The following is a 14,997-nucleotide window of genomic DNA, read 5'->3' on the forward strand; positions in this document are numbered from 1 at the left end:
CTTTAAGTTTTACCAATGCACCTAAAAATTTAAGATAAAAATGCATATTTCTTATTGTAGTAAGACTGACTTCATTTTTAATGTTTGACTGCTAATAGCTTTCACGTCAGACCATACCCCCTTTCCCTTCTACCTCCTATCTGGGGAGGTTGATAAGAAAGCCAGTGCTTTTCCTCTTTTTGTGCCAGCAGGAAGTTTGAATACCATAAGCCATGTGCAGTAGAACCCTCCTCACCCAAGCCCTACGGTCACATCACAATAAAAGCCAAGAAGTTTCCTTTCCCTGCTCTCCTAAGCCATTTTGGATCTGTTTGGGAGCCTGCATTGCTTTTCCCAGGAAGCCTCATTATGTGAGTAACAAACCTTTCAGCATCTTCAGCACTTGATGTGTGCTATCTGTCTCAACATCCAAACCAAATTTTTGCTTGGGGGTACATCCTCTGCCTATGGGGGGAGATTACAACTTATTTATGAATAAATGCTTTTATAAATCTATAAATACTCTTAATTTAATTAGTCTGTAATTCATTTTGTGTATTTGTATTAATTATTCATACATATTCAATAATCATTTAGTCTTAAAGAGTAGCTTTTAGTTAAGAGTTTTTAATTAAAATGACACAAAATTATAAGGTACAAAGTACATTATAATATTAAGAATAATAATAAAACTAATGATAGAACAGTCATGGAACATATTGACTTCATGAAACATGAAATTTCAAAATAGTAACAGAAAAAATGAATTAAAGTGACATAAATATATAAGATCAAACAATTAATTGAGAAAATTCTGCAAAGAGCCTCCTTCAAAATACCCATTAGCTAAAAGCTGAATTAAACAATCTCTGAGATCCCCTTAGTTATACATTCTATGGTTCTATATGAAAAATTGCTCTGAATTTTGTCACTTGCCTTCACTTACTCTACTTTTCCCTCGAGTATTACATACTGACATTCATATGTAAATCTTAGATAGGTACTGAGGATATTCAGATGAAAAAAAAATATTATTCTTGACCTGAATGAAAACTATGCACCTTTCTTATTGTATGAGTTGATGAATCCTTTTGCACAATCCTCCTAGCAACAGCAGCAGCACACAAATGCATATTAAAGTTTGACTAGAGATTGACTCCAGTTTGACTGGAGGCCAGGTCAGCAGCTTATTTCCTATGTATAGCACTGGTATTATCTTTCTTTTTCTTCTTCCACACTATTTAATAAACTAAATAGTACTATCTTCTACTTTAATGTGCATATGAACTATCTAGGGGTTTGTTAAAAGGTACATACTGATTCAGTAAGTCAGGAGTGGGGCCTACAAGTCTGTATTTTTGACGTGCTCTGAGGTTATGTTTATGCTGCTACTTCAATGGAGGAAGAATTTTAGAGAGAAAACTCCTCTTTTCAATGAAATTTTGCAAGAAACTATAATACCTAAACTAGATGAATGGCAGTAATTTTTTCTCAGACAGTTCAAATCCCTATGGATTGGCAGAAATATTTCCTTTTATATCGATTCTACATTTTTATGCTGATGATTCTAAAAAATACATCTGTATCTTCAGACATCTCCTCTGAAAAGCTGACTCATATCTAATATCCTAAATTTTAAGAGGTTCAAAGTGAAGTCCTTGATTCTTCACATCTTCCAAGTTATTCCCAGATTCCACCATCTTTTTCTTTTAATCTTAGTAAGTGATACCATAAATCCTATTTCTCTAACTCCAAATCCTTGAAGAAGAATATTGATATCTTCTCTTATCTTTTTTTATTTCTTTCAACTTATTTCCAATTTTTATTTATTCTATATCTATACATCTTAAATCCAAACTCTTCTCTTCATTTCCATTGTTTATTTTCATCAAGCCATTGCTTGTTAAATATACAAAATGGCCCACCATTCTGTAGTTCTTGGATTAAACTTCCATCTCTCTCACGCTTACTGTGTAAAATACAACCTAGGAATATTCCACTCCACCAACCAGACAAATTAGCTTCTAGGAAATAGCTATAAAAAATATTTGGGCAGGCATTACTTTGGAAATTGGCAAGCATGTGTATGAATGGTGCAACAATCTCTGATTGCACTGGATTAATTGGACAAACAAGCTCATTAGGCTTCTGTGGGTATCTCATTTACTTGGGCCTTTAGGTATAAGCACCTTGAGAAGTGTTTTCCAATTATGTAGTAGCCAACCACCATCTGCTTCAAGATTACCTAGGGTACAATGCATTTTCTTGAGGCAGACTACAGAAATTCTTCTTTAGTAGGTTTGCTTGTGAGAGCTGCATTTTAACAACTTTTCTGGGAGTTTAAATATTCTAAAGTGTTAGAACCCCTAAAAAGAAATAATCTTTCCAGATATAATCTTGGCTCAAGATTATAAATCTATTGCACAAAATTGATAGGGCCTTCATCCCAACAAAGCTAGCAAAATTACATATATACTCTTTATCACCTGGGATTTTTAATATATAAGTATAGTCTACAGAAACACTCCTAGAATCCAGAATCCAGAGTGAATATTTTTTGTTTATAATTATGTCTTTTGATACAACATGTTTTTCTCCTTTGCTAAAAGAATAGAAGAATAGGAATCATCTCTTATACTGTCCTTGGAAATTATAGGTCTGGAGAATCATAAAGTTCCTAATTTATAAAGGAACTGTGAAACTATAATGAAGTGGCACTTATTGACTGCTTATTCTATTCATCTATTTTATAGATGAAAAAACTGATGCACAAAAAGATTAAGAAAAATTCCTAAATTTATATAGTACTAATTGTGAATGCTGAGCATTCAGAGTTCAATCTGTTAGCCATTATGAATTTTTGTTAGATCTCCTCTTATCTCGGGTGTCATTTTATCAAACGTAGGTCACGATAAAAAAGTCAACTTTATCAGCATATTTTTTGGTAACTTCCTAATGAGACACTTTCTACCTACAGAGCAAGTACTTTCTCTAGGAAATGTATATTGCTGATTTGAAATGACATTAACATTTTAAATTTATCTTACAAGTCTTAGTGATCTTTGAAATACAGGTCTTGAAAATGTTAAAAATCTAAATCTGTTAGACTTAAACTGAAAGAGGTCCTAAACATGGTGGCCTGTAATTACAAAGCCACACTGAGAGAACTTAAGAGACTTTCCAAAGGCTAAACCTGATAGGTGAATTAACTGAAGATTTGGCCCAAATAAGAACAAACTTTGAATAGAGGCAAACTATGAGAAAGAAGTTTAAAAATTATATATACCAGAGACAAGGCCAGTACAGAAGTGTTTTAAAAAAGTAAGCAGGATGTTGAAAAGAGAATGAGGCCTAACAGACAAAGAAAGGATAAGGTGTAAATAAGAATAAGATATATTTATGATGAGTCTTTGGAACAATGGATTCTGGAATTAGCTTATGCTCTTTGGCTCTCCCAAGTGGGGTGGGAAATTAAAGAGGTAACTTCCTATTAAAACTGTAGGCTTTTAGTTAACTATTCCTACAAGAAGCAAGTTAAAATGCTCAAGATAACAATATAAATTAAACTTTAAAAATTATAAAGCAATAGAGAATACACATCTAATGCTAAAATCATAATGTTCTTTTAATATCTATAAGAATATTTTAAATAAAACTGAATTATTCTGAAGGTCACTTTACATAAAAAATTTAATATAGTTGTGAATTACAAAGATTTGGATTGCAACATACAAAGACTAATTTTCCGGGCTCTAATTTTTTAAGAGCACAATCAACTGAATCTAATTGACATAATTATCCTTTCACAGATAGATTTAAATTGTTTATTTGGAGCTGAGCTTAAAATGATCAAAGGAAGAAGGAAAGAACAATTAATTTCATGAGTTCAGATTTTAGGCTTTATGGAGCTGCACTGAGACTATTTAAGGATTATACTTCTAAACTGATATATTGCCACAAATTGGAATATAAGTCAGAGAGTAAAATTAATTATCCTGTTTTTATCTGACATTATTCTAGATTGTCTTACATGAATAAGTATTGAAATGATTTTCCTTAGCTCTAAATTCAGTCACACAGAGATTTTGAGAGCAATGTTTTGATGAATATATCCATGATGATGATTCCAACTTAAGCGATGAATAAAAATAAAGATAAAAAAAGGTGAGTATTAAAAAAGTGACAAGTTCACTCCAAAATTGAAAGCCTTAGTGGATAAATCTAATATCTACTTTATTCCAGCCCTTTAATGAACCTCTTGATTTCAGTGGTAAATGAAAACACTTAGGATCTCTGCGTTGAATGACTAAAAATATTTATTTATGTGGTGTATCACACTGATCAATTCACATATGTTGAACCATCATCCTTGTGCCTCTGGAATGAACCACACTTGATTGTGATATAATCTTTTTAATGTATTGTATTTTATTTGCTAGTATTTTGTTTAGGACTTTTTGTATCCGCATTCATTAGAGATATTGGTCTGTAGTTACATGTTTTTTGTATTATTTTTTACCAAGTTTCGGTATCAGAGTAATGTTGGCCTCATAAAATGAATTAAGAAGTATTGCCTCTTTTTCAATTTTTTGGAAAAGTTTGAGAGGACAGGTATTAAATCATCTTTGAATGTTTGGTAAAAGTCACTAGTGAAGCCATCTGGTCCTGAACTTATACTTTTTGGAAGATTTATGATGATTGTTTCAATTTCCTTACTGTTGTTTGGTCTTAGATTTTCCAGTTCTTCTTGATTCAGCCTAGGAAGGTTGTATATTTCTAAGAACTTGTCCATATAGTCTTCCACAGTACTTTTGTATGTTTCTTTGTATTTCTGTGGTATCTGTCATTCAACATACACAAATCAATCAATGATACATCAAATAAACAAAAGAATATCATATCAATATATGCAGAAAAAGCATTTGACAAGATACAGCACTCATTTATGATTAAAACACTTAAAGAGGTATAGAAGAAAAGTACCTAAACATAATAAAGGCCATATATGCCAAACCCTCAGCTAATATCACATTTCATACTGAAAAATTGAAAGCTTTTCCTTTAAGATCAAGAACAAGACAAGGATGCCTGTTGTTACCATTCTTATTCAATATAGCATTGCAAGTCTTATCTAGAGCAATCAGGCAAGAAAAAGAAATAAAAGGCATCCAATTAGGGAATGAAGAAGTCAAACTGTCACTTTTAGCAGATGACATGATGCTTTATATAGAAAACCCTAAAGATTCCACTGAAATAATATTAGAAACAATAAGCAAATACAGTAAAGTAGCAGGATACAAAATTAATGCACAAAAATCTGTTGTATTCCTATAACTAACCATGAAATTTTAGAAAAAGAAATAAAAATAATTCCTTTTGCAATTGCAACAAAGATAATAAAATACCTAGGAGCAAACTTAACAAAGGTTGTGAAGGACCTACACACTGAACACTATAAAACATTATTAAAGGAAATCGAAGAAGACACAAAGAAATGGAAAGATATTCCATGAAAAACAGACATGCAGACCAATGGAACAGAATTGAGAGCTCAGAAATAAACCCACATACATAAGAGCAATTAATTTTCGACAAAAGAGCAAAAATATATAACAGAGAAAAGAAAGCCTTTTCAATAAATGGTGCTGGGAAAATTGAAAAGCTACATTCAAAAGAATGAAACTAGACTGCTATCTGTCATCATACACCAAAATTAATTCAAAATAGATCAAAGACCCTAATATAAGACCTAAAACAATAAATTGCATAGAAGAAAATAGTTACTAAATTCACGGACCCTGGTTTTAGAGAGGATTTTATGAATTTGACCTCAAAGGCAAAGAAAGTAAAAACAAAAATAAATGGAGACTATATCAAGCTAAAAAGCTTTTGCACAACAAAACAAACCATCAAGACAAAGAGGCAATTAACCTAATGGGAGAAGATATTTGCATGGGAGGCCTCCAATAAGGGATTAATATCCAAAACATAGAAATAATTATATAACTCAACAAGAAAAAACCAAACAATCCAATTAAGCAGAGGACCTGAACAGACACTTCTCCCAAGAAGACATACAAATGGCTACTAGACATATGAAAATATGCTAAACTTCACTAGCTATCAGGGAAATGCAAATCAAAACCACAATGAGATATTACCTCACACCTGTTAAAGAGGCTGTTATCAACAAGACAAGTAATAACAAGTGTTGGAGAGGTTGCAGGGAAATAGGAACATTCATACACTGCTTGTGGGAATGTAAATTGGTACAGCCACTATGGAAAACAGTATGGAGTTTCCTCAAAAAATTAAGAATAGAATTACCATATAACCCAGCAATCCATCTTCTGGGTATCTATTACCAAATTTTGAAAACATTTACCATATGGACTCTGATGTTCATTGCAGCATTATTGACAGTAGCCAAGAGATGGAAATAAGCAAAGTGTTCTTTGATAGATTGGATAAAGAAGATGTGGTACATATATACAATAGAGTATTACTGAGCCATAAGAAAAGATGAAATATTGCCATTTGTGACAACATGGATGGATCTTGAGATATCATGCCAAGCAAAATAAGTCAGACAGAAAAAGTTGAGAACCATATGATTTTGTTCATATGTGGGGTATAAAACTGAAAGCAGCATATGAATAAGACAAACAAACAAAAACTCATAGACACGGACAACAGTTTAGTGGTGCCAGAGGGAAAATGAGGAGAGGGGGAGGTAGATAAGAGTAGGTCAAATACATAGTGACAGAGGGCGACTTGACTTTTGTTGGTTAACACACAATGCATGTATTATTGAATTGTACACTTGGAACCTATATAATTTTATTAACCAATGTCACCTCAATAAATTTAATAAAGAAGAAAAAAAAAGAAAAATATTTCTGAAGAACATTACCCTGACATACAATACAAAGTCAACACTTGCTTCTCCTCCTCCTCCTTTTTTTTTGTTCCTTTCAAGGATCAATTTCAAAGGTAATCATATAGAGAGCTTTAATCAAAAATATTATATCTGTTATGATCACCTTAGTGATCATAACAATGTCTCATTGTGCCAGATGTTTTCTCTTTGCCCCTCTAGTTTCTCCTACTTTGCTCTGTGCCCTGAGATGTTGACTAGGATGAACTAGATTGGCTTGCTTCCTTGATCTCTGGCTTCTGGATGGGTTACTCCAATAGGACCCACTGCAGAAAATTGGAAAGGGGCAGGAAAATCAGGCTGAATTATTGTTTTCCAATATTCTTTCCTTCTGGGTCATTTTGGGTTGGCTATATCTCTCTACAAAGATCAGAAATTTTGTTAGGTGATGCTGTCCAAGCAGCTTCCTCTTCAGCTTCTTATAATTGTTCCCTCCCTTTATGCCTTAGGCTTGGATATAGTAACTATTCCCAGCTGTTTTCCCTAAGATATTGCATCATTCCTTGTTGTTTCTCCTAAAGCCTATAGGTAGTATCTTTATTAACATCTCATAAGTTATCCAATTTTAATATTGCCTTTATTTCATTTGAGTGGTTAAATAACAGCTGAAAAAAAATTGATGAACTGTAATAAAGTTCTGAAGGAACTACACAGAATGCTGCATATTTTGAAAAGATGTGGAGAGAAATGATATGAAACAGGTTAAATGCCACAGTATATCTAAAGAGAATGTTAACATATCTCCTGTTGAATTCCAGAAGAATGAAATACAATGTTGAGAGGCTGTAATTAAATAGATATTAGCTGAGGACTTTACATAATTGAAGAAAAACACAGAAATACCAAACAAAATAAGTTAAAATCCACACATATATACATTATTGTAAAAACTGAAGAATGGCAAATACAAAAATAAAGATCCTAGAGGGGAAAAAGCCAGAGAGAAAATGGATATTACCTACAAAACTCACAGTTGGCTTCTGGGTAGCTGTAGCAACAATGGAAGGCAGAATAAAATGGTATAATAATTTCAGGAGGCAAAAATTAAATATAGTCCAACCAGTATATATCCAAAAAAAATCATCTCTCAAGAACAAGTGAGAAATAAAAACAATTTCATGCAAAATAAGCATAAAGTTTACTTCCAATATATTGTCTAAAGAAGCTTACATGGGATGTAATTTCAGGAGAAGAAAATTATTCTATAAGGAAGATTTGAAATGCAAGAGGTAATGGTGAATATTTTTATTATTCATTTTATTATTTATTATTTACTATTTGAAATGCAAGAGGTAATGGTGAATATTTTTATTATTATTTTTATTATTATTTAGAGGATATATCTAAAAAAAGTCACTTCAACCGTAAAAGCTAATGAAAATAACATGTAATTTTGAGAATTAGAAAAAAGAACTATATTATCGATATAATCACTATGAGATTTAAATGATGTAGGGTTTGCAAAAGTTCATATTGTATTTTTAACCTAACAAAAATTTAAAAAGGACTATAGTTCTATAATCAGATTTTTTTCAGTATAACTGTGTTTATTTTGTTCCCATATGTTTTATTTTTAGTTTGTCTTATAATTTATTTTCAACTTTATTTTTGGTAATGTATTCATTTTCTTTTCTGTTTTTTTTCCGTGTGATATTTTAGTTCTGGATTTGAACCAGAGTAGTTTGAGGACATAAATCTGGATTTCTTATGTTTGGGTGCATTCAAACAAAAAATCATAATTAAAGTATGTCTTATATCATGTTAAAATTGAAAAATTCACCCCCAAAATCTATAATTTAATCACTTACCAGAGAGCTTTAAAAAATTAATTTGGGTCAAAAGTCCATGAAGGAACTTTAGCTTGTTTTTTGCTCTTTGAACACTGTTATATGGAGTGAGCATTCACTCTTCAGTTAACCACCATGTGCAGAACCCCCTTTTGTATCATCTCCGTCCATTTCATACCATTTCATGCATTTTCCTGCCTAAGACTTAAATGCATTTATGTTCTTGATTAGCGACTTACAAAAATGCAGCTATCTGAAATTTCCAGCTTAAAAAATGCTGGAAATTTCATAAGTGTGCTTTCACTTTTCTAAGAAAGTCTAAAGTGTAATGTTAATTCTATGGCTTATGTGAAGTACAGATTTGCCAATTTTTGATGTATAATCAAAGACTAATGTTCAATTCCTCTGATTCTGTTCTCATCTGTAAAATTAATAATAATAATAATAATAATAATAATAATAATAATAAATTTCCCTGCTCATTTCGACTAGCTTGTTGTACACATCTCTGTTACCATTTTTTTTTTCTCTCCTAAAAATGAAACATAAAGGTTTAGTATACAAGGAGCTTAGTGGTCACCACTCCTTCCCAAACAAGCTGAACACACTTTAAAATCAACAACTCTTCTTAGATCTTTCAGAAAAGTGAGGTCACAGGACAAAGCACTGCACCAAAGTGGGAGAGACAGCCAGGTGAACACAGAGAATCACAATTTACTGGAGAAGAAACCTCTGTGGGAACCAGTTCTGAGGTAGGAAAACCTGAGCTGTAATGACAAATTGCTGGAGGCCCAGTGCAAGTCTGAGAGCTAAAATCTGCAAGGAGCCCCAGATGAGAGAAACCTCTAACTTTTGTGAATTTTACTTCCAGGAGCTCTACTAGATACTTACAGTGAATATAGAGAAAAATCTCCCTGTGCTTCCTGCAAGGGGAAGGGAAAAGGAACCATTTTGAAATATGTTATAGCACTCTGCTCTTCTTACCAAGGCCTGCCCTTAGAAAATATTTTACCAAAACCTAACCTGCTGAGAAGGAACATAAAGAGACAATAACTAAAGGTTATAGGGATGCTATAAGTAAAACTATTATATTGAAACTTTAAAAAAATAAATAGATCTTTAAATAAATGAAACACAGTCCATTTCTCCAGAGAAACTAGTTCGTATTCACATCCAGACACTCTTGTTTTTCCTTTTCTAAAACTGGGTAATATCATTGAGATTCTAAGTAATGTATTTTTAATTAGTTTAATAGATATTGAAATAAAATGCTTATTCTCAAATATAATCTATCTTGAGATCCAAATTATCTTTCCTTCTCAGTTTTCTCACTCTGTTAATAAGGTATTATCTTAATATTGCAGACCTGAAAATTTTCATCATCCTCAATCCATTCTATTTCTGCAACTTTTCAAGAATATTACTTAGAATTGCTTATTTATTTTCATTGTCACTGATCATTCACAGAGTTATTACCATCTATGGTTGAACATCTTTGAACCTCTTTTATTTCTCTATATTAATTCTGTCCAGATTGAGCAAGACTTGATTAAAGTATTATAGCTCACTTGGTAACAAAGATAACTAAGGAATAAAACACCCCAGACTGAAGAATGAGCTTGGTTGGGCTGGAGGTGGGTATGTGGAACCTAGCCACCGAGATGAGTCCCTGAGGGGCAGCTGACCTGTCCAGGCCTAAAGTCCAGTGGAGAACTACTGCTTGACATTAATTCCCCAAATGGTCACTATTACAATTTTAAATCTGGTGGACAGGGAATACTGGGAACAAACCCAGGCTCTTAGGAACCAAGCTAATGGTGGAAATAGTTTTTAAAAATCTGTCCATATAGGGCAGAAAACCAACCAAGGCATTGATAATGTTGAAAACCATTCATTCTTGGGAAGAGAATTGTCACAATTATTCCCTGATAAAACATACTTTTGTCAATGTATTTGTAAAGATTCCTATAATGAAATACAGTTCCTTTTGCAACCTGTATGGAAGAATATAACTAAATACTGTCATCACTGAATAAGGAAAACAAGTCCAAGAATAAGGACCAAGAGATTACACAGATTTGCAAAAGGAAATTCTGCTTCAGATTCTCATGGGAAGGTTTCTGTTCTCAGCTGGAGTTCCTTTGGGAAAAATTTAATTATTAGAATGGCAGAGAACAAACCTTTGCTTAGATAAATAAATAACAAGTTTATCAGAGACAAAAGATATCTCTGTAATAAAGTTATAATAATAAGTAGTTTATATATCTCATCACCTATTAAAATAAAAACTCATGATTAACTTTAGTTTGATTGTATGAACTCAAAATTGCCAGCCAACAATCAATAAATGACAATTAGAATACCTACTATATGTTAAATTCTATGCTATATATTATAGGACTATAATTTTTTAAAAATTGATTTCTGTTACATTTTCAGTTTAGTTATAAAGCACTGCAAACTGATAAAAATATTCAGCTTCAACAAATGCTAAGAAAAAGAATTAGTTAGCTTAGAGAAGAGATATCTTAAAGCCAAGAGACATCATGGTGGAATAGAAAGAACATTGGGGTTATGTATCAAAGAAACTGTAGCTTAAATTATAGCTTCTATTTATTGACAATATTTCTCTGTGCTGCATACTTAAAATCCCCTCTGAGCCACAGACAGTATGCATGCATACAAACTGGAAAAAGTATGATCTATAATGCCATTTATGGGGTTGTTCAAATAAACAGAAATATATTATTTAATATGCTTCATAGAATTTTCAAAATATCTAAGGCACTTCAACTTAAGAAACCAAACCAAACGTGGAAAACTTTATGTAAGCAGCTTCTCTCTTCTCCAGAGATCAAAGTGGAATATTTTTCAGAAAATCTTTCACATATCACTTTGCAATACCTAGCATAAACTTAACTCTGCACTGAAAGTTTATTGATAAGATGAACTCTATATTCCATTAGCTCTGCCTCTTTTCTCACTAGCGTTAGACTTACAAAGCCAATTCAATACTGGACAGATTCCATGAACAGCCCCAGTGGTATCTGAAACTTAACATCTTAAAATAGAAACATTTGCTCCTTCAAACTGCTTCTCATAGTGAAATTAAAGAACAGCAAAAACTCAGTTAACTATATCACTATCAACCTAATTGTGTAGGTCAGAACTTGGTACAGTACTCATCTAAGGTTTATTCTCTCTCTCTCTCATACCAGCTCCCCAAACAACCACCAAATCTTGCCGATTTTCTGATTTTTATTGGCTAAATATTTCTCAAAACAATTTTCCCTTGATCTCATTGCCACTCTGCTTCAGACCCTTTGGGAGTTTAAGAGAGCTTTCTAAGAGGTATCCCTGCTTCTACTTCTTCAGTTTCCTTTACCATTGCTGTTGTTCTACATCCAAACTGTGTTTTATTATTATAGTAGTCTCCTCTTATCTGTGTGGTATACATTCCAAGACACCAGTGGATGTCTGAAACCATAGATCATATCAAACTCTATATTTAATATGTTTTTTTTTCCCTATGCATATATACCTATAATATGGTTTAAAGGCTTTCCTTTGGCATATTTGCCAGCACTACTACCCTTGCACTTTGGGGCCATTGCTAAGCAAAAAAGAGTTGAACACAAGCACTGTGATCCCCTGACAGTTGAACTAATAAGCAAGATGGCTACTAAGTGACTAAACAGCAGGGGGCATATGCATCATGGATACACGAGACAAAGGAATGATTCACGTCTTGGGTAGAATGAAGTGGGTCAGTGAGAGATTTCATCACACTACGCAAAATGGTGCACAATTGAAAATTTATGAATTGTTTATTTCTGGAATTTTCCAGTTAATGTTTTCAGACCATGGTTAACTATGGGTAACTTAATCCACGGAACTCAAAGCCACAGATAGTGGGAGACTACTACACTTTCCAGAATAGAGCATTTTCTAATAAAACATTACTCTCTTAAAAATTTTCAGTAACTTCTTATGTCCTGTAGGATAATGTTCTTAGCATGCCATGTAAGGCCACTATGATTTCATCTTATGAATAAGTCCCGATTCCCATCATTTCCCCTTCTCTGTTCACAAGTAATGCAGTGATATTTCAGTGCCCAGAATCTATCATCCACTTCCTACCTTTGTGGCTCTGCTTAAATTTGTCTCTGTTTGTAATACTTTCTCTATTAGTTTCAAGTGACTTCTGTAAAAAATTACCACAAATATTGAGATATAATACACCGCACACATGCATTCTTTTACAATTCTGAATGTCAGAGGTCCAAAATGAGTTTCATGGGTTGAAATTGAGGTGTCAGTAGAACCCTGTTTCTTTAAAGGCATTAGGGAAGACTATGTTTCTTGCTTCTTCCAGCTTCTGGTGACTGCCAGCATTCCTTGGCTTATGGCCACATCACTATAATTTCTACCTTCATGATCAATTGTTTTCTTCTCTTTTTCTGTGTTCTTATAAGGACATTGTGATTGTATTTAGGGCCCACCCCCAGAATCTAGGATAACCTCCCCATCTCAATCCTTAACTTAATCACATCTACAAATGCCCTTTTTCCATATTATTAATCAGTAATAATTAATAATTAATTATTCCAGTAATTAATCAGGACCTGATATCTTCGGGGGCCATTATTCAGCCTACTACTATACCTTCCCATTAGAATTTAGCTAGGTTTTTCCTTAATATTCTGCGCTTACCTCAATTTATACTTGTTATATAAATATAAACTCTTCCTCACTAGAAGAAAACCTTCAAGGAGAAAGGATAAATGATTTTGTTCACTTTCCTTAGCATGGTTTTTTGGCACATAGTAGGCACATAGTAGGCACTTAATGTGTATTTAGTAAACTTTGGAAATTAAGTAAAATCTATTTTTTTATTTGTTTTTGTTTTCAAAATAGATGATTTACACAATGGAAAAGAACAAGAAAAATAGCACATGTTTATCTCACTGTCCAGAGCACCTCACAGGGAGTGTGACTTGCTTCCTGACCCTAACTAATGTAATATCACAAATAAAAATAGTTTGCTTTTCAAATGCTGGTTTATTGATTCATTTTTTTCTTAGGATGAAAAATTCCAAGACATAACTGGCCAATTGGATTATAAGGAGCATCTTGACTCAGAATACCATATCAAATAATAGTCATGTCCCACATTCTTATTCCTTAATGTGAAATTTCATCTTATCACCACCATTAATACTTGCATCTGTGAATAAAACAAAATTAGATATACTTCATTCAGAAGCAGTATCAAATGAAAAGTTAGGACATCACCTAAGGTTATCCCCTTGAGTGCAGGCAAGACCTGTGACTTGTTTCTAACCAATAGAATATAGCAAAGGTGATGGAATATGACTCCTGTAATTATGTTACAAGATAAATATATACTACATATAGAGAATTATAAATATATGGTATATATATTTGCACACACACAAGATCGATCTATCTATCTATCTATCTATCTATCTATCTATCTATCTATCTATCTATCTATCATCTATCTATGTTTTACTAGCATTCACTAGAGAGACAGCTCTCAATTGCTGGCTTTGTAGAAGTAAGCTGCCATATTGTTCAAGGGCACATGGACAAGGCCATGTGGCAAGGAAGTGCAAGCAGCCTCTAAGAACTGAGAGAGGCAGCTGGCTGAAAACCAGCAAAAAAAAAAAGAAAAAAGAAAAAGAGAAAACAGAGATTTACAGCCACAAGGAGAAAAGAAATGGCTCTTTTACCAGAAGAGCTTCAGAGAAAATCACAATTCTGGCTGATACCTGGGTTGCAGCCTGGCAAGATCTTGAATCAGAAAATCCAGTTGACCTGTGCCTCCTGGACTTCCTCCCTATAGAAAATGTGAGATAATAAATATATGTTATTTTAAGTCATTAAATTTGTGGCAATTTGTAGCAATAACAAACTAATGCATGATGTAGCTTTCTTTGTAATACAGAATTAGCAGAAATATTAGAGCACTGCTGCAGAATCTTAGAGTAGTAAAAGCCATAGAATAAAATACCTGATATAAAAAAATTGAAAAAAACTCACTTAAATTTACTCCAAATGAGAAAGAAATAGAGGGATACTTTAAAAAAAAAAAACCATAGCTTTATGCTTATTAATATAAAGAAACAACACTCTAATGGGTGCAACATTTGAAAAAATAGCCAAGAAGGTAAGGTAAGAAAAAAAAAAGATATGATATAAATATAAACATGTATCATAACTTGCTAGAATAACATCATTGAAGCTAAAGTTGATGTTTCAGTTTATGAT

General features: G+C 32.8%; 1 protein-coding gene across 1 annotated transcript in view; it reads left to right on the forward strand.

Annotated features, from left to right (window-relative positions):
- Positions 1 to 209: 209 nt before the first annotated feature.
- Positions 210 to 14,997, forward strand: part of RERGL (RERG like) — a 32,031-nt gene continuing 17,243 nt past the window's right edge. The window contains exon 1 of the mRNA XM_039882577.1: positions 210 to 350. The gene's annotated coding sequence lies outside the window, so the exon portion shown is untranslated. The remainder of the gene's footprint in view (positions 351 to 14,997) is intronic.

Source organism: Pteropus medius, unplaced genomic scaffold (assembly GCF_902729225.1).
Source record: "Pteropus medius unplaced genomic scaffold, Ma_sr-lr_union100, whole genome shotgun sequence".
Lineage (NCBI taxonomy): Eukaryota > Metazoa > Chordata > Mammalia > Chiroptera > Pteropodidae > Pteropus > Pteropus medius.